The sequence below is a fragment of the Anolis carolinensis genome, chromosome 1 (assembly GCF_035594765.1).
Source record: "Anolis carolinensis isolate JA03-04 chromosome 1, rAnoCar3.1.pri, whole genome shotgun sequence".
Lineage (NCBI taxonomy): Eukaryota > Metazoa > Chordata > Lepidosauria > Squamata > Dactyloidae > Anolis > Anolis carolinensis.
The window spans coordinates 247,383,496-247,402,072 of record NC_085841.1 but is presented as its reverse complement, the minus strand read 5'-3'; the positions used below and the strand labels follow the sequence as shown (position 1 = coordinate 247,402,072).

Sequence of the window (18,577 nt, the reverse complement as noted above, 5' to 3'; positions counted from 1 at the left end):
AGGGAAAGGTGCGTACCTTTCCCACCTCCTCCTCGCCTAGCGCGCGCCTTTCCAAGCTTTGCTTGTTTATAATGGTATTTTAATTAATTATCAATTATTAAGGGGTGCTTTTCTAGTGCTTTTGGTGCACAAAGGCAGAAGGGGATTGGACTAAATGATCCAAGGGGTCTCCTCCAACCCTCCTCCTCCTCCTCTTCATCATCATCATCGACAGAAGGACACAGTATAACACAGCAAATGAGATATATATGCTGGATTTCATATCACAAAATCACAAGTTGAACACTTCCCAAGCAATTAGGACTGTGTGATATATTATTATTAGTAGTATTAGTAGTATTAGTATTATTAGTATTATTAACAACATTGAGACTGGGAGGCCATCTGTCAATGGTGCTTTGCTTGTGCTTTTGATGCACAAAGGTAGAAGGGGGTTGGACTAAATGATCCAAGGGGTCTCTTCCAACCCTCTTTTTTTTTTAATTATTATTATTATTATTATTATTATTATTATTATTAACATTGAGGCTTTATTTGTTCCCATTTTGTTTTTTTACTTCAAAATACGATATGTGCAGTGCATATGGGAATTTGTTCATCCTGCTGCTGCTCAGTCGTTTAGTCGTCTCAGACTCTTCGTGACCTCATGGACCAGTCGACGCCAGAGCTCCCTGTCGGCCGTCACCACCCCCAGTTCCTTCAAGGTCAATTTGTTCATACTTTTTTAAAAAAAACTATAGTTCAGCCCTCAAACGGTCTGAGGGACCATGAACTGGCCCCCTGTTTAAAAAGTTTGGGGACCACTGGTCAAGAGTAACCAAAAGTATAATACATTTTCTAAGAAAATTTGGGAGTCGGAAGGACTGCAGTGCTAAAGGGAAGCATCATATTGAGTCTCTTAATGACCCTGAGTTTAGAGAAACAGATTCCCAAGAGAATTCTCTTTCAGTTTTATTGTGAACCATTAGTTAAAAACAGACAAAAAGTATGCAACCTTCTAACATGCTTCCTTTAACCTTTTATGCACTTACAAGATATAACTGAATGTTACTATATACTGCACATTCAAATGGTTTCTCTGCTTCTACTATATTACAATGAAAACTTGTAGTCTTAAGAATACTCAGCAAGTCTGTCCCTGCCCTTGAGATGTGGTCTGTAACTTCCTTTTATGTGGCACAGGTTGGCTTCTCAACCATTATTTTGTTTCCTTCATGCATTCCAGATTTCTTTCATGACATCTTGTATGCTTTGGCCTGCTGGACGAGCTATTTATGAAGAACATCCCCTCTGTATATACAATAATAATGAAGCAACTAGCTGAAAAAGAATTTCACATAATATACCAGGTGTACAATAAGACTGCATGACTTGTATTTTTGGCTCTGTTATTTACTTGAAATGTTGCTTTTAAAATAATGATTTCTGCCAAGTCTCTGGAATATTGTACACATTTGAGACACTCAAGCTTGTATCCAATGGAAGTGGTCATGCAAGGGCAATTACTCATACACTCCCCCCAGCTCTCCCCACCTGTCATTTTTCTTAAAAGCTTATCCTGGTAGCTAGTGGGCTCTAAGCAAAAGTCTGAGATGAGGCACAATATGTAACTTTCAAATGGAGACATGTAAGGATTCAATAGATATTTTAAACTACCACTTCCAGTAGAGAACTCACACATATGTATATTGCAGGAACACTTCGTATCTGCCAAAAGGAAGCCACACCTGCTATTTGGGCACATGATTGCACAAGATCTATGCAAACTTTTAAATGTATATGAATCTTCTCATAGAATAATTCCTTCTTTGCATGTAGTCAGAGAAGCAAAGTTAATTTGAATTTCCTGGTCAAAATTTGAAGCAAAGTAATTATTTCATTTTGTTATAAGCTCCTGACACAGTGAAGACATGCAATACAGGTAGTCTTTTAATCTCTCCTTGTCAGGACCCAGGCTGCAAAGGCACCAATAACCAAACACAGAGGCCAGAATCTATCTAATATCTTTATTGAAGGAATATATAAAGTTAATAAAAGCAAGTATATGAAATAGTCCAAAAGCAGACCTTTCAGGAAAGGTCTAAATTAGTCCAAAAAAGCGATGTCTAATATGAAATATTAAGGTTCAAAGTTGTAATCCAATAACCGAAACACTCACTTTGCCAGGCAAAGTGAGGGGAGATGACAAGGTCCTTTAGTCCATAAACTTGAGCAAGGCTAGGAAATAACTTGATACTTGAAACAAGGCTTAAAACGTGGAACAAGGTAACAAGGAACAAGAACAAGGTCCGTGGAAAAACTTGGTAAAATCCGTGATACAAGGCAATGTTTAGTCCTGGGAAACAAGCAAGGTCCGTAGGTAAACAAAGGCAGAAACAGGAGCGAAGGCTGGAAAGCAGGGCAAGGCTTGAGCAGGAGCGAGGCTTGAAACGGAGCGCGCTGTCCAGACACAACTCGCTCCGGAGGTTGACGAATTGACTCCGCGAAGTTACTTCGCGGGTAAATCACCTATATAGAGTCTAACTTTCCCGCCGAAGCAGTTCTCTGGGAACCAGAAACGAAAGCTAATCTTTGAGACCAGATGTCTGACTCCTTAAGGATTCTCACGAAAAAGCAGACTTAATTGGCTGAATTCTTGGCTGCTATCCTCGCACTCCTGCGCGAAGCAGCTTCCAAACTTCTCTGTTGTTTACAAAACTCATGGCGGGAGAACACAGGAGAAGTGGGCTCCGGATTTGTTTGACATACTTCTGGGTCACAACTCTCTTGCAGGTGCAAGGTTCCCAGATCTGCCTGGGAAAGATCTGGCTGGGAAGATTCCAGTTCAGACTGGGAAGGTAAAAAACCCAAGTTTTCTTCATCATCAGGCATTACAGTGTCATAAGCAGGACTACAAGGCCCATGAGTCATCACACTATCCCCCTCCTCAGGGCCCCTCCCAAACTGGGACTCTCTCCCCGAAGCGCGAGGCCGCGGTTTGGTGGGATAGGTCTGATGAAAGCGACGGGTTAGATCAGGAGCGTGAACTGTGGAGGCGTCTTCCCAAGAGCGCTCCTCAGGGCCAAAACCCACCCAGTCAATGAGATATTGCAGGCGGCGGCGGTGAAAGCGAGAATCTAAAATGTCCTCAACCTCGAACTCCTCCTCCCCATTCATCAAAACAGGAGGGGGAGCCGGTTGGTCTGTATCAGGACGCACACCATCCGCCGGAAGGAGCAGGGAACGGTGAAACACTGGGTGGATGCGCATTGAACGCGGAAGTTGGAGTTTGAAAGTCACGGGGTTTAATTGCGCCACCACTGGATAGGGGCCAATGAAACGGGCATCTAACTTCCGGCAAGGGCGGTGGGAGGGCAGAAAGCGAGTGGACAGGAAAACCCGATCTCCTACCTTGATTTCGGGGCCCGGCTGGCGATGTTTGTCAGCGTGGCGTTTATAGTCCTCCTTGGCTTGGTCCAGTTGCTGGAGCAAAAGTTGTTGTACCGCTGTGAGTTCCTGCAGCCAATCCTCTGCTGCGGGAACTTCTGAAGTTTCAATGACAGGGGGAAAGAAACGTGGGTGGAAGCCGTAGTTTGCAAAGAACGGCGTTTCTTTTGTAGAAGCTTGAACTCCATTGTTATAAGCAAACTCTGACAGTGGTAACAGAGAAGCCCAATTGTCCTGTTGGTAGTTTACATAACAGCGAAGATACTGCTCCAAGGTGGCATTGGTGCGCTCCGTTTGCCCATCTGTTTGAGGATGATGAGCTGAAGATAAGCGAGAGTCTATGCCCAATAGTTTTTGTAGTGCCTTCCAAAAACGAGAGGTGAATTGAGATCCACGGTCTGTGACTAAACTCTTGGGCAATCCATGTAGTCTGAAAACATGTTGAAGGAATAGATCTGCAGTCTCTTTGGCCGTGGGGAGACCTTCACAGGGTATGAAATGGGCTAACTTGGTGAAAAGGTCCACCACCACTAGGATCGTGGTGAATCCACAGGAAGGTGGTAGGTCAGTGATGAAATCCGCAGAAATTATTTCCCATGGGCGAGATGGGGTAGGAAGGGGATGTAGAAGCCCTGAGGGTTTCTCCCTTCTTATCTTGGAGCGCTGGCATACTGGGCAGGTGTTGACATATTTTTCCACATCTTTGCGGATCTTGGGCCACCAAAAATCCCTTAGGATCAGATGCATGGTTTTAAATAGTCCGAAATGCCCTGCTGGTTTGCAGTCATGACACAGACGAAGCGCTTTTTCCCTGCCCGGTCCGGGTGGGATATAAACATGATTTCTATAGCAAAGCAGTCCATCTTTAAGCGAAAAGGGAAAATGCAGACCTTGACGAAGTTGGTCCTGCGCCCAGGCATCTGCTTGCTGACTAGCCCTGATTTCTTGAGCACAGATGGGTCCTGGAGTAGAGGAAGTTGAACCAATGGGAGTGGATTTGGTGTTCCCCACTGTGAGCGTGGCAAAGTTCTCGGGTTGTAGTAGTTGGGATTCAAAGGTCTCCTTGCGTCCTGCAGCGTATTCCGGTTTACGTGACAGGGCGTCTGCTTGCTTGGTTTGGGCTGGGGTCACATAATGGATCTGGAAGTTGAAACGTTCAAAGAATAAAGCCCAACGTTGCTGCCTCTGATTTAGTTTGCGGGCAGTTCTTAGATGTTCTAGATTTCGATGATCAGTGTGGACTTCAATGGGAAATTTGGCCCCTTCTAGCCAATGTCTCCAAGTTTCAAAGGCTGCCTTTATGGCCAGTAGTTCCTTTTCCCAAATGGTGTAATTTCTCTCTGGTGTGGTTAGTTGACGGGAGTAAAAGGCACAGGGATGAAGGTGGTCTCCCACCGGTTGTAAGAGTACAGCCCCAATTGCCACATCCGAGGCGTCCGCTTGCACAACAAAAGGGGTTCCAGGATCTGGGTGCTGTAGAATTGGCTGGGACGTGAATAATTTCTTTAGTTGCTGGAACCCTTTCTCTGCTTGATCAGTCCAGCGGAAGGGCTGTTTTCCACGGATGCAGCTAGTGATTGGGTCAGACCAGCGGGCAAAATCTGGAATGAACTTGCGGTAATAGTTCTCGAACCCCAAGAAACGCTGCACCTCTTTCTTGTTAGTTGGCGCCCGCCATTCCAATACTGCTGAAACCTTGGCTGGATCCATGGAGAGCCCTAGAGGCGAGATACGGTAACCAAGGAAATCTACCTCTTGTAGATCGAAAGCGCATTTTTCCAACTTGGCATAAAGTCCATGATCTCGCAAACGTTGTAACACCATTTTGACGTGGTTCTCATGTTCTGATTGTGATCTAGAAAACACCAAAAAATCGTCCAGGTAGATTATCAAGAACCGATCTAGATAGTCCTGAAAAATATCATTGACAAAATGCTGGAACGTTGCGGGGGCTCCGCATAATCCATAATTCATAACTCGGGACTCGAATAATCCGAATTTAGTCTGAAAGGCAGTCTTCCACTCGTCCCCTTCTCTGATGCGAACTAGATTATAAGCCCCTCGAAGATCCAGCTTGGTGTAGACCTTGGCTCCTCGAAGTCGGTCCAGTAGATCCGAGATTAAGGGCAGGGGATAACTGTTCCGCTTGGTGATATTGTTCAATGCTCTATAGTCCACCACCAAGCGTAATTCCCCTGACTTCTTCTTCACAAACATCACTGGGGAGGCGGCTGGGGATTGAGAGGGTCTGATGAATCCCTTGCGAAGGTTTGTCTCTATGAATTCCCTGAGAGCTTCTTGCTCCGGTTCAGTCAGGGAGTATAGGTGCCCTCGCGGGATCGGGGCCCCCTCCACCAAGTCAATGGCACAGTCATAAGGTCTATGTGGGGGTAATTTCTCGGCTTCTTTTTCATTGAATACATCCCAATACTCGGAGTACTTCTTGGGCAGGGTGATGATGGGCTCGGTCTCTGTGGCATGGCAGACCTTGGCTACGAGGCAATGGTTTTGGCAGTACTTTGAAGCAAACTGTAGTTCTCTGTTGGACCAGGAGATGCTTGGGTCGTGGAGAGTCAGCCACGGGATTCCCAAAATCACAGGGAAATGGGGAACCTCGGTAACAAAGAAAGAAATCTCTTCCATATGTTCCCTTATCCACATCCTGGTGGGTTCTGACCACTGGCTTACGGGCCCCGTCTTGAGGGGGCGGCCGTCTATGGCTTGCACCACACGGGCATTCTTGAAGTCATGATATTGTAATCCCAGAGAGTCGGCATACTCTCTGTCAATGAAGTTGTTGGTGGCTCCGGAGTCTATCATGGCGTGGATCATGACGGGTCCCCTTTTTGCTGACCATAAGGTGACCACTAGAAGGAACAGGACTCCGGTTGGCGGCTCTTGAATGGGTTTCCTGACCGGGTTGGCGAGCCTCTCTACGCCCGGTCGTTGGCTTCCCCCGCCGGCTGTGTGCCAGCCGCCTCAGACGCCTTCGTCTCCGTGGAGGACGCCGCCGCAAGACGGGCGGCGGGCTTCCCTTTGGCTGGACACTCTCTGGCGAAGTGGCCCCCATTTCCGCAATACCAGCAGAGATTTAAGCGTTGGCGACGGGCCTTCTCGGCGGCATCTAACCTGGGTCGCACGTTGCCCAACTGCATCGGCACCTCCTCGCTCCCTCTGGGGTATGGGGTTGGTGGTGGGGGTCTCCACACTGGACGCGGCTGGACGCTGGCGGGAGCGGGGGGTTTTGCCCCAGCTCTACCGCTCTGACCACGTACCCATTGTTTCCTGTTGGCAATCAAGACTTCAGCCCGTAAACATTGGTCAATGAGTGCTTCGAGGGACTGGGGAGGGTCCACCTTGGAGATTTCTTCCAGCATTTCAATGTTGAGACCCTCCCGAAATTGTCCCCTGAGGGCTACATCGTTCCAGCCGGTGCTGTGGGCCAGCACTCGGAACTCAGCTATGTACTGAGACATGGGTCTGTCTCCTTGAAAGAGGCGCCGGAGTTTATGGCCGGCTGCCTCCAAATTGTCCTCGATTCCCCAGGTCTCCTTAAGGTGATCCAAGAAGCGTTGCGCTGTTCTTAGGTGGGAAGAGGCTTGATCGAATAGGGCCGTCGCCCAGCTGGCCGCTGGTCCGTCTAGAAGGCTGTAAACCCACGCCACCTTGATGTCTTCTTGGGGAAACTCGGCGGCACGGGCCTCTAGGTAAGCCTGGCACTGGCGGCGGAAAACTTGGACCTTGGAAGCTTCTCCAGAAAACTTAGTTGGCAACGCCATGGCCGGGAGGCGGACTCCGCGCTCCCTCAATCCTTTTATTTCTCCATCCTGCGCGTTGAGTCTGTCACGGATGCGATCCACTTCATCTTTGCTGATGGTGTAGCTGAGCGGCTGCCCAGCCGGCGCGGCTCCGGTCGACATTCTGGCCTTGGTTAATTGGTGCTTATGGGTGGCGGAGTCAAACTGTCAGGACCCAGGCTGCAAAGGCACCAATAACCAAACACAGAGGCCAGAATCTATCTAATATCTTTATTGAAGGAATATATAAAGTTAATAAAAGCAAGTATATGAAATAGTCCAAAAGCAGACCTTTCAGGAAAGGTCTAAATTAGTCCAAAAAAGCGATGTCTAATATGAAATATTAAGGTTCAAAGTTGTAATCCAATAACCGAAACACTCACTTTGCCAGGCAAAGTGAGGGGAGATGACAAGGTCCTTTAGTCCATAAACTTGAGCAAGGCTAGGAAATAACTTGATACTTGAAACAAGGCTTAAAACGTGGAACAAGGTAACAAGGAACAAGAACAAGGTCCGTGGAAAAACTTGGTAAAATCCGTGATACAAGGCAATGTTTAGTCCTGGGAAACAAGCAAGGTCCGTAGGTAAACAAAGGCAGAAACAGGAGCGAAGGCTGGAAAGCAGGGCAAGGCTTGAGCAGGAGCGAGGCTTGAAACGGAGCGCGCTGTCCAGACACAACTCGCTCCGGAGGTTGACGAATTGACTCCGCGAAGTTACTTCGCGGGTAAATCACCTATATAGAGTCTAACTTTCCCGCCGAAGCAGTTCTCTGGGAACCAGAAACGAAAGCTAATCTTTGAGACCAGATGTTTGACTCCTTAAGGATTCTCACGAAAAAGCAGACTTAATTGGCTGAATTCTTGGCTGCTATCCTCGCACTCCTGCGCGAAGCAGCTTCCAAACTTCTCTGTTGTTTACAAAACTCATGGCGGGAGAACACAGGAGAAGTGGGCTCCGGATTTGTTTGACATACTTCTGGGTCACAACTCTCTTGCAGGTGCAAGGTTCCCAGATCTGCCTGGGAAAGATCTGGCTGGGAAGATTCCAGTTCAGACTGGGAAGGTAAAAAACCCAAGTTTTCTTCATCATCAGGCATTACAGTGTCATAAGCAGGACTACAAGGCCCATGAGTCATCACACTATCCCCCTCCTCAGGGCCCCTCCCAAACTGGGACTCTCTCCCCGAAGCGCGAGGCCGCGGTTTGGTGGGATAGGTCTGATGAAAGCGACGGGTTAGATCAGGAGCGTGAACTGTGGAGGCGTCTTCCCAAGAGCGCTCCTCAGGGCCAAAACCCACCCAGTCAATGAGATATTGCAGGCGGCGGCGGTGAAAGCGAGAATCTAAAATGTCCTCAACCTCGAACTCCTCCTCCCCATTCATCAAAACAGGAGGGGGAGCCGGTTGGTCTGTATCAGGACGCACACCATCCGCCGGAAGGAGCAGGGAACGGTGAAACACTGGGTGGATGCGCATTGAACGCGGAAGTTGGAGTTTGAAAGTCACGGGGTTTAATTGCGCCACCACTGGATAGGGGCCAATGAAACGGGCATCTAACTTCCGGCAAGGGCGGTGGGAGGGCAGAAAGCGAGTGGACAGGAAAACCCGATCTCCTACCTTGATTTCGGGGCCCGGCTGGCGATGTTTGTCAGCGTGGCGTTTATAGTCCTCCTTGGCTTGGTCCAGTTGCTGGAGCAAAAGTTGTTGTACCGCTGTGAGTTCCTGCAGCCAATCCTCTGCTGCGGGAACTTCTGAAGTTTCAATGACAGGGGGAAAGAAACGTGGGTGGAAGCCGTAGTTTGCAAAGAACGGCGTTTCTTTTGTAGAAGCTTGAACTCCATTGTTATAAGCAAACTCTGACAGTGGTAACAGAGAAGCCCAATTGTCCTGTTGGTAGTTTACATAACAGCGAAGATACTGCTCCAAGGTGGCATTGGTGCGCTCCGTTTGCCCATCTGTTTGAGGATGATGAGCTGAAGATAAGCGAGAGTCTATGCCCAATAGTTTTTGTAGTGCCTTCCAAAAACGAGAGGTGAATTGAGATCCACGGTCTGTGACTAAACTCTTGGGCAATCCATGTAGTCTGAAAACATGTTGAAGGAATAGATCTGCAGTCTCTTTGGCCGTGGGGAGACCTTCACAGGGTATGAAATGGGCTAACTTGGTGAAAAGGTCCACCACACCACTAGGATCGTGGTGAATCCACAGGAAGGTGGTAGGTCAGTGATGAAATCCGCAGAAATTATTTCCCATGGGCGAGATGGGGTAGGAAGGGGATGTAGAAGCCCTGAGGGTTTCTCCCTTCTTATCTTGGAGCGCTGGCATACTGGGCAGGTGTTGACATATTTTTCCACATCTTTGCGGATCTTGGGCCACCAAAAATCCCTTAGGATCAGATGCATGGTTTTAAATAGTCCGAAATGCCCTGCTGGTTTGCAGTCATGACACAGACGAAGCGCTTTTTCCCTGCCCGGTCCGGGTGGGATATAAACATGATTTCTATAGCAAAGCAGTCCATCTTTAAGCGAAAAGGGAAAATGCAGACCTTGACGAAGTTGGTCCTGCGCCCAGGCATCTGCTTGCTGACTAGCCCTGATTTCTTGAGCACAGATGGGTCCTGGAGTAGAGGAAGTTGAACCAATGGGAGTGGATTTGGTGTTCCCCACTGTGAGCGTGGCAAAGTTCTCGGGTTGTAGTAGTTGGGATTCAAAGGTCTCCTTGCGTCCTGCAGCGTATTCCGGTTTACGTGACAGGGCGTCTGCTTGCTTGGTTTGGGCTGGGGTCACATAATGGATCTGGAAGTTGAAACGTTCAAAGAATAAAGCCCAACGTTGCTGCCTCTGATTTAGTTTGCGGGCAGTTCTTAGATGTTCTAGATTTCGATGATCAGTGTGGACTTCAATGGGAAATTTGGCCCCTTCTAGCCAATGTCTCCAAGTTTCAAAGGCTGCCTTTATGGCCAGTAGTTCCTTTTCCCAAATGGTGTAATTTCTCTCTGGTGTGGTTAGTTGACGGGAGTAAAAGGCACAGGGATGAAGGTGGTCTCCCACCGGTTGTAAGAGTACAGCCCCAATTGCCACATCCGAGGCGTCCGCTTGCACAACAAAAGGGGTTCCAGGATCTGGGTGCTGTAGAATTGGCTGGGACGTGAATAATTTCTTTAGTTGCTGGAACCCTTTCTCTGCTTGATCAGTCCAGCGGAAGGGCTGTTTTCCACGGATGCAGCTAGTGATTGGGTCAGACCAGCGGGCAAAATCTGGAATGAACTTGCAGTAATAGTTCTCGAACCCCAAGAAACGCTGCACCTCTTTCTTGTTAGTTGGCGCCCGCCATTCCAATACTGCTGAAACCTTGGCTGGATCCATGGAGAGCCCTAGAGGCGAGATACGGTAACCAAGGAAATCTACCTCTTGTAGATCGAAAGCGCATTTTTCCAACTTGGCATAAAGTCCATGATCTCGCAAACGTTGTAACACCATTTTGACGTGGTTCTCATGTTCTGATTGTGATCTAGAAAACACCAAAAAATCGTCCAGGTAGATTATCAAGAACCGATCTAGATAGTCCTGAAAAATATCATTGACAAAATGCTGGAACGTTGCGGGGGCTCCGCATAATCCATAATTCATAACTCGGGACTCGAATAATCCGAATTTAGTCTGAAAGGCAGTCTTCCACTCGTCCCCTTCTCTGATGCGAACTAGATTATAAGCCCCTCGAAGATCCAGCTTGGTGTAGACCTTGGCTCCTCGAAGTCGGTCCAGTAGATCCGAGATTAAGGGCAGGGGATAACTGTTCCGCTTGGTGATATTGTTCAATGCTCTATAGTCCACCACCAAGCGTAATTCCCCTGACTTCTTCTTCACAAACATCACTGGGGAGGCGGCTGGGGATTGAGAGGGTCTGATGAATCCCTTGCGAAGGTTTGTCTCTATGAATTCCCTGAGAGCTTCTTGCTCCGGTTCAGTCAGGGAGTATAGGTGCCCTCGCGGGATCGGGGCCCCCTCCACCAAGTCAATGGCACAGTCATAAGGTCTATGTGGGGGTAATTTCTCGGCTTCTTTTTCATTGAATACATCCCAATACTCGGAGTACTTCTTGGGCAGGGTGATGATGGGCTCGGTCTCTGTGGCATGGCAGACCTTGGCTACGAGGCAATGGTTTTGGCAGTACTTTGAAGCAAACTGTAGTTCTCTGTTGGACCAGGAGATGCTTGGGTCGTGGAGAGTCAGCCACGGGATTCCCAAAATCACAGGGAAATGGGGAACCTCGGTAACAAAGAAAGAAATCTCTTCCATATGTTCCCTTATCCACATCCTGGTGGGTTCTGACCACTGGCTTACGGGCCCCGTCTTGAGGGGGCGGCCGTCTATGGCTTGCACCACACGGGCATTCTTGAAGTCATGATATTGTAATCCCAGAGAGTCGGCATACTCTCTGTCAATGAAGTTGTTGGTGGCTCCGGAGTCTATCATGGCGTGGATCATGACGGGTCCCCTTTTTGCTGACCATAAGGTGACCACTAGAAGGAACAGGACTCCGGTTGGCGGCTCTTGAATGGGTTTCCTGACCGGGTTGGCGAGCCTCTCTACGCCCGGTCGTTGGCTTCCCCCGCCGGCTGTGTGCCAGCCGCCTCAGACGCCTTCGTCTCCGTGGAGGACGCCGCCGCAAGACGGGCGGCGGGCTTCCCTTTGGCTGGACACTCTCTGGCGAAGTGGCCCCCATTTCCGCAATACCAGCAGAGATTTAAGCGTTGGCGACGGGCCTTCTCGGCGGCATCTAACCTGGGTCGCACGTTGCCCAACTGCATCGGCACCTCCTCGCTCCCTCTGGGGTATGGGGTTGGTGGTGGGGGTCTCCACACTGGACGCGGCTGGACGCTGGCGGGAGCGGGGGGTTTTGCCCCAGCTCTACCGCTCTGACCACGTACCCATTGTTTCCTGTTGGCAATCAAGACTTCAGCCCGTAAACATTGGTCAATGAGTGCTTCGAGGGACTGGGGAGGGTCCACCTTGGAGATTTCTTCCAGCATTTCAATGTTGAGACCCTCCCGAAATTGTCCCCTGAGGGCTACATCGTTCCAGCCGGTGCTGTGGGCCAGCACTCGGAACTCAGCTATGTACTGAGACATGGGTCTGTCTCCTTGAAAGAGGCGCCGGAGTTTATGGCCGGCTGCCTCCAAATTGTCCTCGATTCCCCAGGTCTCCTTAAGGTGATCCAAGAAGCGTTGCGCTGTTCTTAGGTGGGAAGAGGCTTGATCGAATAGGGCCGTCGCCCAGCTGGCCGCTGGTCCGTCTAGAAGGCTGTAAACCCACGCCACCTTGATGTCTTCTTGGGGAAACTCGGCGGCACGGGCCTCTAGGTAAGCCTGGCACTGGCGGCGGAAAACTTGGACCTTGGAAGCTTCTCCAGAAAACTTAGTTGGCAACGCCATGGCCGGGAGGCGGACTCCGCGCTCCCTCAATCCTTTTATTTCTCCATCCTGCGCGTTGAGTCTGTCACGGATGCGATCCACTTCATCTTTGCTGATGGTGTAGCTGAGCGGCTGCCCAGCCGGCGCGGCTCCGGTCGACATTCTGGCCTTGGTTAATTGGTGCTTATGGGTGGCGGAGTCAAACTGTCAGGACCCAGGCTGCAAAGGCACCAATAACCAAACACAGAGGCCAGAATCTATCTAATATCTTTATTGAAGGAATATATAAAGTTAATAAAAGCAAGTATATGAAATAGTCCAAAAGCAGACCTTTCAGGAAAGGTCTAAATTAGTCCAAAAAAGCGATGTCTAATATGAAATATTAAGGTTCAAAGTTGTAATCCAATAACCGAAACACTCACTTTGCCAGGCAAAGTGAGGGGAGATGACAAGGTCCTTTAGTCCATAAACTTGAGCAAGGCTAGGAAATAACTTGATACTTGAAACAAGGCTTAAAACGTGGAACAAGGTAACAAGGAACAAGAACAAGGTCCGTGGAAAAACTTGGTAAAATCCGTGATACAAGGCAATGTTTAGTCCTGGGAAACAAGCAAGGTCCGTAGGTAAACAAAGGCAGAAACAGGAGCGAAGGCTGGAAAGCAGGGCAAGGCTTGAGCAGGAGCGAGGCTTGAAACGGAGCGCGCTGTCCAGACACAACTCGCTCCGGAGGTTGACGAATTGACTCCGCGAAGTTACTTCGCGGGTAAATCACCTATATAGAGTCTAACTTTCCCGCCGAAGCAGTTCTCTGGGAACCAGAAACGAAAGCTAATCTTTGAGACCAGATGTTTGACTCCTTAAGGATTCTCACGAAAAAGCAGACTTAATTGGCTGAATTCTTGGCTGCTATCCTCGCACTCCTGCGCGAAGCAGCTTCCAAACTTCTCTGTTGTTTACAAAACTCATGGCGGGAGAACACAGGAGAAGTGGGCTCCGGATTTGTTTGACATACTTCTGGGTCACAACTCTCTTGCAGGTGCAAGGTTCCCAGATCTGCCTGGGAAAGATCTGGCTGGGAAGATTCCAGTTCAGACTGGGAAGGTAAAAAACCCAAGTTTTCTTCATCATCAGGCATTACAGTGTCATAAGCAGGACTACAAGGCCCATGAGTCATCACACTCCTCCCTGTTGTACGACCCAGCCCAAGAAGAGGGAGAAAAATAACAGAGGTGAATAACTGGCTCTGTAGTGTCAAGAAGAACAAAGAAGAGCTATACAGTAGAGTTCCGGTTAACCGACTTCCAGTTATCCGATCATCCGTATTATCCGAGGTGCCAGGCCCTCCGGTGAACACTCCCCTTGGGAGGTGCCCCCTATACGTTGCTAGGCTGCAGCACACGCGGGGCGCTTCCCTAAGGCGAGTGCTCGCCATAGGGACGAGCCCCGTCCCTCCGGCGAACACTCGCCCCTTGGAAGGCACCCCCTGCGTGTTGCAGCGTGCATGGGGCACTTCCCTAAACCGGCATGCTGGGAGGGATAATAGGGCCTCCCTATTATCCGTCAATTCCTGTTATCCTGTTATTCGACATTCGGCCTGCCTGTTTATGTTGAATAACCGGAACTTTACTGTAGTACTAATGGGGGATATCAACTATTCTGATATTTTTTGGAAAACAAAATTTGGCAAGTGTACAAAGTCCAACAAATTCCTCACTTGCCTTGTAGACAATTATATTGTCCAGAAGGTAGAAGAGGCAACAAGGGGATCAGCTATTCTGGATCTGATCCTAACCAACATCGGGAATCTGGTCAATAGAGTGGAAGTGGTGGGATCCTTAGTTGAGCGTGACCATGTGTTCCTAGAGTTTGTGATACAAAGGAAGGATGAAACTGGAAGAAGTCAAGCATGCATTCTAGACTTTAGGAGAGCTGACTTCAGGAAACTTAAGGAAATACTGAGTGTGGTTCCATGGACAGGAATACTAAAAGAGAAGGGAGTTAATGATGAATGGGAGTTTCTTAAAAGTGAGATACTGAAGACACAATTGCAAACAGAGCCAGCAAGGAGAAAAAATTGGAGAGTTGCAAAAGCACTAGAATGGATATCCAAAGGACTTTTAACTGAGCTAATATTTAAAAGCGACATGCACAAGAAATGGAAAAGGGAGGAATTCACCAAAGAGGAATTCAAACGAATAACCAATACACATACGGAAAAGGTTCAAGACTAAGGCACAAAATGAACAGAGAGATTAAAACCAATAAAAAGGGGTTTGTTGGTTATGTCAGTAGAAAAAGGAAGAAAAAGGAAACGGTAGGTCCTCTACATGGAGAAAGTGGTGAAATGCTAACAGGGGATAGAGAAATAGCAGAGCTGCTCAAAACCTTCTTTGCCTCAGTCTTCTCCCAAAAGGAGATTGGTGTTCAATCTGAACAATACAGAGTGGATAGGTTAATAGGGGAAATGCAACCCAAAATAAGTAAAAAAAAGTAGTCCAGGAATACCAGGCTACTCTAAATGAATTCAAGTCTCCAGGATCAGATGAACTACATCCAAGAGTATTGAAGGAACTAGCAGAAGTCATTTCAGAACCACTGGCAATAATCTTTGAGAATTCTTGGAGAACAGGAGAAGTCCCAGCAGACCGGAAGAGGGCAAATGTTATCTCTATCTTCAAGAAGAGAAAAAAAAGGACCCAAACATTTACCATTCAGTCAGCCTGACATCAATATCAAGAAAGATTCTGGAGCAGATCATTATGGAGGAAGCCTGCAATCACTTAGAAAGGAATGCTGTGATTACTAAAAGTCAACATGGATTTCTCAAAAACAAGTCATGCCAAACTAATCTTATCTCTTTTTGCGCCAGAGTTACAAGTTTGGTAGATACAGGGAATGCTGCAGATGTAGCCTATCTTGATTTCAGTAAGGCCTTCGACAAAGTCTCCCATGGCCTTGCAAGAAAATTAGTCAAATGCGGGCTAGGCAATACTACTATTCGGTAATTGGTTAAGTGACCGAACCCTAAGGGTGTTCACTAATGGTTCATCTTTATCCTGGAAAGAAGTGACTAGTGGAGTGCCACAGGGTTCAGTCCTGGGCCTAGTACTGTTCAACATCTTTATTAATGACTTGGATGAAGGTTTAGATGGTGTGCTTATCAAGTTTGCAGATGACACCAAATTAGGAGGGACAGTTAATATTCCAGAGGACAGGATCAGAATTCAAAATGACCTTAACAGATTAAAGAGATAGGCCAAAACTAACTAAATGAATTTCAACAAGGACAAATTTAAGATACTACCACTTAGGCAAAAAAAGGTGATGCCTAGTTTGAGAACAGTCCATGTGAAAAAGATCTTGGGAGTCTTCATAGACAATAAGCTGAACATGAGCAAACAGTGCAATATGGCAGCTAAAAAAGCCAATGGGATTTTGGCCTGCATCAAAAGGAGTATAGTGTCTAAGATTGAGGGAAGTCATGGTTCCTTTGTATTCTCACCTGGAATACTATGTCCAATTCTGGGCAACAATGTTCAAATGAGATATTGGCAAGATGGAAAATGTCCAGAGGGCGACTAAAATGATGAAAGGTCTGGAGACCATGTCCTATGAGCATCTTAAAGAACTGGGTATGTTTAGCCAGCAGAAGAGAATATTGAGAGAAGACATGATAGCCATGTATAAATATGTGAAAGGGTATCATAAGGAAGAGCGAGCAGACTTGTTTTCTGCTGCCCTTGAAATTAGGATTAGGAGCAATGGGTTCCAATTACAGAAAAGGAGATTCCACCTGAACATTGGGAAGAACTTCCTGACTGTATGAGCTGTTCAACATTGGAACTCTCTGCCTTGGAGTGTGGTGGAGGCTCCTTCCTTGAAAACTTTTAAACAGAGGCTGGATGGCCATCTGTCAGGAATACTTTGATTATGCTTTTCCAGCATGGCAGGGGGTTGGACTACATGGCCCATGTGGTCTCTTCCAACTCTATTATTCTATGATTATATACATTTCACATACACATTAGAAACATATCCCTTATATGTAAGGTATTTTTAAGTAGCAGCAATGGGAAAAATGATGGTGAGATAAAAACATAATGCAGCCTAGTGGATAAATAGTGGGGGAAAGTATAGGAAGAAGGACATGAAATTGGGAATGACTAGGCCAGGAAGCATATTTCAGGAATCCAGAATTAGACATCTGATCTTGCTTGTCGAAACTATTGGCCACCAACTGCTAACAGTTTTTAAACAAGCAAGATCAGAAGTCATGATATTGCCACAAGGCAAACAAGATACTGAAAATAAAATTAATTAGCCTAGGTTTAATTTGTCAAAGCTTTCATGTTTATTGAAGTGGGAAAGCAATCCAAATACAGGCATATCTTGCTTTAAGGTTCTTTGCTTTAGAGCACTTTGCTAATATGGCATTTGTCTATTACCGGTAAGAATAGCACCATTCTGTTAGCTGCACCCAGTCTGCTATCAGCATTTGTGCATTTTGTGCCTCAGTATTACATTCTGGCAATCTTTTTTAATTATTAGTTTTACTTTTGAATCTTTTAAGGCTATTATGCACTCAATAACAATTGCAAATACATTTTTAAGCTTTTATATTCACTGGCAAGTGGTGGTGGTGGTGTGGGGGGGGGGGAGATTGTGACGTGCTTTAATGTAACAACGGCTTTATAGGTAAAGGTAAAGGTTTTCCCCTGACGTTAAGTCCAGTCGTGACCAACTCTGGGGGTTGGTGCTCATCTCCATTTCTAAGCCGAAGAGACGGCGTTGACCCTAGACACCTCCAAGGTCATGTGGCCTGCATGACTGCATGGCTTTATGACAGTAGCTATATTAGAGAGGTATGCCTGTACTGTATTCACTGCTAGAAAGCACCAGAAAAGATTTATTCTCTACAGCAGCAGTTCCCAAACTGTGTTCTGTGGAATGCTAGGGTTCCACAAAAGCATCATAGTGGTTCCACAAAAAAACTCTTTAAAATCTTTTTTAAAAATCTATATCAGAGGATGACGATCTCACTGAAATTCAAGAAACCTCTTCTTATAAAATGATATTTGAATTTCTTTATTTCCACACCTACAATATACAAAACACCTAGGCAACAGGAGTAGATGAAAGAAGGGAGGGCCTTGTGGGACAGAGTTAGGGTTCCACAGAGAAAAAAGTCTTCTGAAGGGTTCCGTGAACAAAAAGGTTTGGGAACCGCTGGTCTAGAGATATCTCTTTGTTCCCTTCTTCCTGATATTTGAATGCCACATTTCAAATCCTCATTATGGAGTCCTTGGTAAACCTAGAAAACCGGCACTAAATAATAATGTTCTTTATATAGCTCTTATTTATTTATTTATTTATTTATTTATTTACAGCATTTATATTCCACCCTTCTCACCCCGAAGGGGACTCAGGGCGGATCACATTACACATTTAGGCAAACATTCAATGTCTTTTAACATAGAACAAAGACAAGACAAACACAGGCTCCGAGCGGGCCTTGAACTCATGACCTCCTGGTCAGAGTGATTCATTGCAGCTAGTTTCAGCTGGCTTGCTCTCCAGCCTGCGCCACAGCCCGGACCTAATAGTTCTTTGCTACCAATATGCTTCTTTAAATCATTATTTCCCACAGGTAAGTAAGAACAATTAAAACACTTTTCTCTTCACAACAGACATGTCTTAGAATAAGGTGCAGTATTCAAAGATGGGGGCACTTCCTCTTCCATCCCACCGTGATCCTCTCTTGACTGCCCACCATTATGGTGGCTAGAGAGGGGAAGAGGGCTGCGATTTGCCTGCCAGTGCCTCTAACCTTCTGACATAAGCAGCAGTGGAAATCCTCTTCATATACACACTTAGCAAATATAATCTGGATTTATCCACATTATACCAGTCCTATGATTCTATGAGTCCTCTGCAAGTTATTAT

General features: G+C 46.9%; 1 protein-coding gene across 2 annotated transcripts in view; it reads right to left on the bottom strand.

The window, feature by feature from the left end:
* Positions 1 to 18,577, bottom strand: part of ptpn4 (protein tyrosine phosphatase non-receptor type 4) — a 136,646-nt gene that overhangs the window by 78,153 nt on the left and 39,916 nt on the right. The window lies entirely within an intron of this gene.